The following is a 10,450-nucleotide window of genomic DNA, read 5'->3' as shown; positions in this document are numbered from 1 at the left end:
AATATATGTGTAAGTTCTACAGAATTATAAAAAAAATTTTTAAAAAATTAAGACTTAATTTTTTTTTGACATGGTCCATGGATGAAAATAGTACTGATGTCATTGTGGATTATGGAGGAATAATGGACGAACTATGGAGGAGTATTAAGGAATTATAGAGTAATATGGAGGAGGAGTATGGAGGTGAATTAATAGAGATAGTTGATTAGAGATAAGATATTAGAGATACTAGATTGCATATCTAAGCATTTATGTGTCCGCATGAAGTATGGATACTCTTAACTCTGAATTTACTCAGTTTGTATATGAAACTGACTTATTATTGTATATTATGTTGTTTTTTTCCCATAGGTCGGTAATATCCTCTTATAGGTACAAAAAATATTTGGCTCGACAATTTAACAGTACTAAAGAGAGAAAGAAGTAGGGTTACATTATTAATAATTACATGATTTTAAACGATAAATAGGTCCGGAAAGCCGAGGGCTCATAAAACGTTGGAAACAGAAAGTTGGTTAGGATAAACTATTATACAAAATTATCTTTTTTTTTGGATAAAAAAATTAAATTTACTCTGTTGGTCCATCGTGGAACGTGAGATATTAAATAATTGGAAATTGTCGCGGCTTTGTGCTTCTGTTCACCTAAAAAATAAAATTAACGTAAACTAATTATGTCATAAATTTAGTAGGTATAAATAATAATAATAATAAATAATATAAATAATAAAGCTAATAACTAGGTATCAAATGATTTACAAACAGTTGAGATTAAATCAACAAAATACAAATTAAATAATATTAAACACACTTTTGACAAATCCTGCTAAAAAAACAATCCTCACATCGAAACGATTTCACCGAAAAATGTGATGTCTCCGTAAGATTGGAATTACAGTCTAAAGTAGTCCTGCCACGAATAAAAACTTAAAATACACAAGTTTTTATTTCAAAATGTTTTACATTTTATTGTCATGTATTATTTTTTTCCTTAAATGTTCTCAACAATATGAATGCTAACATAGTAAGACAAAAGTAAATTTTGTCAACTGAAATCATTAAGCAAAATGAATACAACTCATTTTTTTACATTTTATTATTGTTAATCACTTTTTAAATAGGTATGTTTAGATATATGTATAATTGAATATTTTTAAATACTGAATAATTACATGATTTTTTTTTACTGATTCAATTGTTATTATTTTATTTGAAATCAGTTTTACAATATTAGTTTGTTTTACAATATAAATCTTGCTATTAATAAAACAAATTTTATTGTTTCTATAAGAGCTATTACAAACTACATTTTTTTATATGACCGATAAAATATATTTATAAAAATATTTATTAGGGTAAAACAGATCCGTATTCACTTAAGCCAAAAAAATAATGATTTCTAAGTGAAAACCGTGATGAACATATAAGTAAATGAAAAATAAAATATTTAAATCATAAAATATTAAAATACCTTTTAGTGTCATGGTGTCAGTGTACGTTGTGTTGCCAATAGTCTATTATTCTAAGGGGCAGTCCATATATCCCAATACACCGTCCATTTTAATTCTGATTCTCAGCTGGTTTCTCACTACGTTAATTCTAGAACACAAATCACATTTTCAAAAATTAGTATACGAGCTTATAGTTAATTTATCAAATTGACTTAACCCTGAGTTTAAACATATACAAATTAAACACGAGTGTAGGCAAATGTTTTATTACAGAAACCCAGAAGTTTTACCTCCGAATCACATAAATTGAAGCAGGTCTACACTTATTAAGGTATAAGTGTAGTATAAGAACTCATAGTTAATTTATCAAAATGAATAATCTACGCTTATTCTGTAATAGGGAACAACAATTAAAATTGTAGAAATTTTAATAAGTTACAGCTAGTAGAAAATAACCCATAATCTTAATGGCCATACCTAATCACTGTTTTACTCCACCTAAAAATAAAGATGTATTTCAATTTTGCTATAATCATCTATTCCCTGCAAAACCACGCAAGTCAAATATGTTTAATCTCAATTTATTGAATCATAGTCAAAGTTAGACTATTTTAAACTAAGGCTTATGAATACCAGGAATCCTAAAAATAAGTTAGTAAATAGGTGTAAGTGGGAATTAAGTTAAATTTCTGGAGTATTGAAGTTTTTTGTGGTTAGTGTAAAATTTCATGACTTGTGTTGAAATGACCAATTCAATTAGAACTCTCAATTAACAAAATTATTACTTATACTAGAGCTTCGCTCTAGTTGGGGGCTCCGCCCCCAGGCCCCCGAGTCGGGCGGGTAGGTCACAGATTCCCGGTACTGTACCCGGCTACGCCGGGCACGCTCACGTCCCCTCGCTGCAAAGTATTTTTGGGGAGATCACAGATTCCGAGGGGGGTGCCCGGCTGCGCCGGCCACGGTGTCGAGCCATCGCGATACGTCTTAAAGGAATGACGGTATAATTCATGGTACCTATAGGCTGTATCTAGTAATCAGAATTCATACCTAGTTATGGACAAATATTTTGCAAGCTAAGTACTGATTAAGTGTAGAGTAAGTCTAGCTATGTGTCTGTATTTTTTTTAAATTTTAAATTGAAAAGAATAGTCTAGAAGTTAGACGGTTAATAAATATCAAGTGTCCGGTGTTGCTTACTTGGGTTGTTACCACTTTTACCAATTTTTATGAACTTTCAATGTCCAGTTCCTTATCAGCGGGCGGAATTCGTGTTGAAAACTGAAAAGGACGGCAGGTCTCCGAGTGTTTTAGCATTCGCTCGCTCTGCGTCGTCGCTTCGCTTCGCCAATTAAAAATATCCTAGGTTTGTAGGCTACAGTCTATGAAGAGGTAACAGGTTTAAAATTAAGTTTAAATTAAAATTTTAAAAAGTTAAAGAGACTTGATAAGAAGCTGGCCATTGGGAAAAAGTGTATAATGGAAATTGTCTTTGGTAAAAGTTTTTATATTATAGACCACGTCATCAATAAAGGCCGGTGTCATCCCGCTTAACTTTATGAGTTGAAAACAGATAAAAATGTCTAGAGGACAGTCAGCTAAATGTCTGTTAGAGTTTGCCTTTGTGAAACAAAATTTGTTTAAACGTAGTATGTTATATGTCTGTACACAGCGGTTCCGGGGGGTGCCCGGCTACGCCGGCCACGGTGTCGAGTCAGCTCACTACGTTTTACAGTATACCGTTATAATTCATAGTACCTTTATCCAGTAATCATAGTTCATACTTAGTTTCGAAAAAGTGTTTTGCAAGCTAGGTACCGGTTAACTGTAGTGCAAGTCTAGCTATCTGTCAGATCAGAAATGTCCTACTACTAAAGCGAGTGTGCTACTTGCTTAAAGTACAATTATTTTTTTTTTTAATTTGAATTGTTTGAGGTGTTGTTTACTTCACGGGCTTGGTAATAGCTATGGTTAAAAATAGATAGAAATGTTTAGAGGTCAGTCGGCTATGTGTCTGATATGGTGTTCCTATGTGCAACAAAACTTTTTCAAACGTATACGTTATATGTCTAGATATTGGTTGAATTAAAATCCTTATTTGTTCAGAAATCACCGTCTATGCCATTATTCGGTAATGACGTACTGTACGTTTAGAATGTAACCAACAGCATAATGCATTAAATATGTATATTAAAGGTCTGGTGGTTTAACAGAAGTTCATAAGTGTTTAAGAATTCAAGAGTAAATCACAAAAATGAAATGTCTAGTTTATATTAAAACTTAAAAGGGAAAGAAGTGAAGAGTGATAAATACATTATTATTCATCGGCTATTTGGCAGAGCTTATAAAAATGTCCAAAGAGAGGTTAAATGAAATGTCTCGATGCAAATCTTTTAGTTTTTGGATCTGGACCTTTAATGCTAAAGGTACTTTGATACTTAAGGTCTGACGTTTGTTGGTTATTAGAAGTTTAAAAGTGTGGAAGAATGATATGTTCGTTTGACGGTTACTTGGGAACTCAAGAGTACAAAACATGAATGAAATGTCTGAAATAATTTGTAGCAAATATTTTTGATTATTCGAGTGTCCGGCGGTGATTATAAAAACGGTCAGAGTACAAAATAATAATAATAATAATAATATTCAGTGCATAAAATACCTAAATTATTTGATACTTATCCAGACATATTTCATACAAAATAGATAAATTGATATATACATTAATACTTTTTTAAGTAAACCATGAAAGGTATAAATCCATATGTTGATATATTTTTAGATGGCTAACCAACAATTCATCCTACTAAATGATAATAATACGTATAATGATAAGGATACGTATTTAGAATAAATCATTAAGCCAGATTTTTAAGGCCTATGAGAGTTCCTTAGTACTACTTCACTACGTCTTGTTTTTTCTTTATTACTATCGTTGCGGTGGGATATTACCTACTATAATATCCTACTATACTATATATATATATATAGCGAGCAGGGAGCAAAAATGAGCATTATTTTTAAATAGTGTACCTAACTAAAATAAAAATAAAATTGTATTAACTCATAAAAAAATACCTTTTTTGTTTTTATTTCAAAGATTTTAATTATTTTTTGAATTCAATGTCATTATTTTTTATAAAATTATTTAAAATATTAGGCTATTTGGATTAAATCTCGGTTAAATTGCAGTTTCAACTGCAATACGTTATAATTATGTTAAATAGATTTAAACATTTTTAAATTAATGCTTTTAAAGTAGGGCTCAAATTGCTTTAGTACTGGTGACTGAGATCTGAAAATTTGTTAGCTGTCTAAAATATTTCTATGCTCCGAAAAACATTTTAATAATCAAAAAAAATCTAGTCACAATTTATAACAATATCACATCAATATAATTTTTCTTCTTCTTATTCTTTTAAAATGACCTTCAAGATTTTAAACTCCACCAGAGATATTCTCGATATAATTGATTTGGAAGAAATAACAAGGAAATAGTCCGCATTAAAAAAAAACGCCATATTAAAGTTAAACTTTTGATGGTTTTTTTACTATCTAAATTTGTTTGTATTAATTAATACTTAATAAAATAATAATTTAAAGTTAAAAAAAAAATAATTTTCAACAATTATTAATTCCCACTAATTTTAGCAAAAAATTGTGATTTATGATGTAAAATGTCATAAAATATTTACGAAAGTACCCAAACATTTTAGTCGGCAATTAAAATTTTATAGTCGGCATCTTCATATTGACACCCCCCCCCCCTTGTATATTTCTTAGCACCGGCCCTGAGTGAACATTCTAGGTTAATTAAGTTGAGATTAAACATACTTGACTTGCGTGGTTCTGGCAGGGAATAGATTGTTATGGCAAAATTGAAATACATCTATATTTTTAGGTGGAGTAAAACAGTGATTAGGTATGGCCATTAAGATTATGGGTTATTTTCTACTAGCTGTAACTAATTAAAATTTCTACAATTTTAATTGTTGTTCCCTATTACAGAATAAGCGTAGATTATTCATTTTGATAAATTAACTATGAGTTCTTATACTACACTTATACCTTAATAAGTGTAGACCTGCTTCAATTTATGTGATTCGGAGGTAAAACTTCTGGGTTTCTGTAATAAAACATTTGCCTACACTCGTGTTTAATTTGTATATGTTTAAACTCAGGGTTAAGTCAATTTGATAAATTAACTATAAGCTCGTATACTAATTTTTGAAAATGTGATTTGTGTTCTAGATCTAACGTAGTGGGAAACCAGCTGAGAATCAGAAATAATATGGACGATTATTGCTGTGAAATTGTGCCTAGGTTCCAGGGCTCGTGGCGGCCCCAAACCCTCGATGCCAACTTTTTCATAGGGACACATTTTTAGAGATTCCAATAAGCTTTCGATTGATATACTCAAAAAGAGGGGACCTATTCCGGAACATTGTTCAAAATCGACTTAATCGTTGCAGCAGTCGGCCGGCTATTTTATTGTTGACAGGATTCAGGGGGCTCTTGGTGGCCGCAAAACCCTCGGTGCCGGTTTTTTAAGTTAAATAACATCCTAAAATAGTGTTATGACGATAATTTGTTTATAATTTAATTAATATGATTTTGTATAATATTTATCGTCGGTGTATTTGGGTATATGGACTGCCCCTTAGAATAATAGACTATTGGCAACACAACGTACACTGACACCATGACACTAAAAGGTATTTCAATATTTTATGATTTAAATATTTTATTTTTCATTTACTTATATGTTTATCACGGTTTTCACTTGGAAATCATTATTTTTTTGGCTCAAGTGAATACGGATCTGTTTTACACACTTTTAACATTATTATAAATATATTTTATCGGTCATATAAAAAAATGTAGTTTGTAATAGCTCTTATAGAAACAATAAAATTTGTTTTATTAATAGCATGATTTATATTGTAAAACAAACTATTATTGTGAAACTGATTTCAAATAAAATAATAACAATTGAATCAGTAAAAAAAAAAATATTTTATTATTCAGTATTTGAAATTATTCAAATATACATATATCTAAACATACCTATTTAAAAAGTGATTAAAAAAACCAAACCATCAAGCTTAACGGGCCTTTAAGGCCCAACGCTGCCATCAAGATGGTTTCTTGACGAATTCGCTTCCGGGACGGGTCGTCAATCCGTCGCCGGAGAGGGGGATGGCGGTTCCTTTTTACCGGACGATTGCTCGCCCAGCAAACGGAGTGCCTGTGACCGAGTGTCGAACCGGCGACAGTGAGCGCTAACACACTGCCGCCTTACCCACTCGGCCACTCCTCCTCCTCCTAAAAAGTGATTAAAAATAATAAAATGTAAAAAAATGAGTTGTATTCATTTTGCTTAATGATTTCAGTTAAAAAATGTACTTTTGTCTTACTATTTTAACATTCATATTGTTGAGAACATTTAAGAAAAAAAATAATACATGACAATAAAATGTAAAACATTTTAAAATAAAAACTTGTGTATTTTTAATTTTTATTCGTGGCAGGACTTCTTAATTAATTTTATTATTTATACCTACTAAATTTATGACATAATAAGTTTACGTTAATTTTATTTAAATTATTATTCACTTATTCAGTATTAATTATTTTGCTTAAGTGAATTACGTTTTAAAAATGTCATGAACATATTTATAGATTTTGTCAAATTACATATTTATGATTGCTTCAATATGATAAATTAATACTGTAAAAATATGTGTTTTATTCTTTATAAATAGACTTAATTATCAAGTTACATACAATTAATTCGCCATAAAAAATACAATTTTTTAATTTACTTGGATTAGTATTTTTAATTGACCATACGGCTCGTTTTTTTTCACTTTGTATTTTTTAATAATAAAATTATGCTCTTTTTAGGTGTACAACTAAAAGTGTCGTAACATATCATCGGTGAAACATACTTTAAAAAGTGTTTGTTTTTATACTAAGCACAATTTTTTATTGTTTTGAGCTTGAACTTTTTTAAAACCACACAATTTGTTATTTCTATTTTCTTAAACTCTGATAAAAGAATTAATTAGTTTCTAGATTAAAACTAACGTTTTTTGTGTATAATTTTGTAAAAATGGTTTATTTTTACAAGATTAATGCATTATCAATCATTATTTCACATTTTTTTTACTTGTGTTATTTAAAAAAAATTACTTAAAATATTTAAATTTTACAATATATATTCTGGTTTTGTAATGTTAGTATTCTCTAGTCATAATGACAAGAACTCTTGGAATGTTTGTGTTTTGCAAAATTGATCATTTAACGATGACCCTGACGTGTATCGACTAGATACAACTTTACTAGGCTCACTTTAATACAAAAGCCCATATATCACAACTAGAGACCCCGAGTGACTGTCAGTGACTTATTTTAAATACAATAAATTATCTGCATATTTTTTCATACTCAAAGTGTCCTCATTAGCTAGTGTTTTTTTTTTTTGGACTTGGCTTTTTATTTAAACCATAAATGATCATTGATTTGAGGTTTCACAAACTGTGTTTACAATATTTAAACTGTTTCTAGACCGAAGGCGTTCTCAAACTAGTGTTTTTGGGGCACTATCGAGCCAACTATTATTAACCCAAGGATCGCAGTCGTCAGGCATTCGATTGGTGTACAGTCGCAATGAAAAGCGAGCACTTCATTACAAAATATTAATGAAAAATAAACGAACAGTGTGTTGTAAGTTTTGTCTTATCGTTTATATCGTTAGACATCTGTGTTGTATAAATCTATCTTAATGGTTCAAGTTTATAGTTACTTTGTTTAGTTAAATATTCAATATATCCAATGAACGATTTTTCATTGTTAATCGTTATTATTATATTAATAAATTCCAAAACCTACTTTTGTTATCAGAAGAAATCTGTTATCAAGTATCAAGTTTTATTAGTTGTAGTTATATGCACTTATTAGATTTAGATTTTTATTTTTGTATTAATTAATTTTAGAGATATAATAAATTATATAAAAATCCGTTTAAAAGTAACCAAAAAGAATCATATCCAACCGTCCCGTTCCTGTCATTCTTGCAATTCTTTCCTTTATAAAGAGCTCTGGTTTTTCAGCTGAATTAATGTTTATATTAATTTCTTTTAGTCTTACACACTCTCTGGTTGTTTTTTTGTTTTTCTCTATCATTTTATATTTATCATTTAAAATCATGTAATTATTAATAATGTAACCCTACTTATTTTACTCTTTAGTACTGTTTAATTGTCGAGCCAAATATTTTTTGTACCTATAAGAGGATATTACTGACCTATGGAAAAAAAAAAACATAATATACAATAATAAGTCAGTTTCATATACAAACTGAGTAAATTCAGAGTTAAGAGTATCCATATTTCATGCGGACACATGATTACTTGAATATGCAATCTAGTATTTTTAATCCACTATCTCTATTAATTCACCTCCTTAATACTCCTCCATAGTCCGTCCATAATCCACAATGATATCAGTACTGTTTTCAGAATGACCTACAGCCGTAAGACATATCCATGGACAATGTCAAAAAAAAATAATGTCTTAATTTTTTTTTAAATTTTTTTTTATAATTCTGTAGTACTTATAAATATATTAAACAGTGCACTAACGAAATACAAGATCAAAATAATTAGATAATCAAACAATACTAAATTAATCGTATGTGACATGCACTAATTTAAAAACAGTTAAAAATATAATCCAACCCTTAAATCGAAAATAGTTTTTTAATAACTATGTTTTCAACTTGATCCACAGTATAGTGTGCGCGGTCTGAAAATACAAAATATTAAACAATTTTTAAACAAACGAATCGGGCCAACTTAATAGCAAAAAATAAGATGACAATATTAATGTGTTACATGGGCAAAACATTTTTATTTCAAATTGTTGAATTATTGAAGAAAGGTTAAAAAAATGTTTTAAAAAAGCTGAACGCGTATCTCGCATGATTCTATTTGTATTTTGTACGCCAGCAAAAAAAAGGTCACTCAAATATTTAAATGTCTCTTCAGTGGTTATGAACATTTTACACAACGCATTTATCGAATATTATATTATAATGTTAATTACTTGATAACGCCGATTTATGTTCTTGATAAGTAGGGAAGTGTTTGGTAACTTTAAATTTGTGCTTTATCACTTTAATTATATCTTCTAATTCTTCATAACGTTTAAAACTGTCAAGTGACCCGAAAATGTTTGTTGCCCTTCTCTACAAAACAACAAGAAAACATTTAAATATATATTCAATTTTACAGAAAAAACTAATAGTTCTTTTGCAAAACCACACATTAACGACTTGCTGTGATTGTTTTATCATTATAACACCAGTTTTATAGTAGTTTAAGAGTTTTTTTGTCATATTAGGATCAATAGTGTTTAGCTTCGATGCTATTGGTTTTACAATGATGGGGGATTTTTTAAGCAACTCTATAAATATCATCTAGTTGGTATCTGGGGAGGGGGGGGATTAAAGTTTTAAAAAACATAAAAAACTCAAAAACTATTTATAATATTTACTGAGCCCTGAAGAAGGAACATGGAAGTGTTTTGAAACGTTGGCGAACCAGTCAAGATATCCAAATGGGAGTAACCGCAACGCGTGTAAATATAATACCCCATTAGGTTATTTTTTTTTTTTGCTTTTATTTGTAAAGGATCATTTGTATTTTTTTTAAATTTTAACAATAAAAAAGTCAATACTGTGGGGTCAGGGCAAAGTGGGACGAGGAGGTCACAGGGTGTACAGAAATTATTATAGCTGAAAGTGATAAAATCACTTTCAAATAAACGCCTCGATGCGAATCAGTATTTCCACGTCACGTCCAAGTCCAAACCAAGAACAGTGTAAACAGTTTAAAAATTAGTACTAAAGCGTTTGTTTGAAAGTGATTTTAACATTTTTATTTATAATTATTCCTGCAGAGTGTAAACGGTCACACTATGCTTTGATCCGTTATGCCT

The sequence above is a fragment of the Adelges cooleyi genome, unplaced genomic scaffold (assembly GCF_023614345.1).
Source record: "Adelges cooleyi isolate 19-005CV unplaced genomic scaffold, UGA_ACOO_1.1 ACOO_flye_CR_arks_rails_tigmint_CR_PRNA_448, whole genome shotgun sequence".
Classification (NCBI taxonomy): domain Eukaryota; kingdom Metazoa; phylum Arthropoda; class Insecta; order Hemiptera; family Adelgidae; genus Adelges; species Adelges cooleyi.
This window is presented reverse-complemented; position numbering follows the sequence as displayed.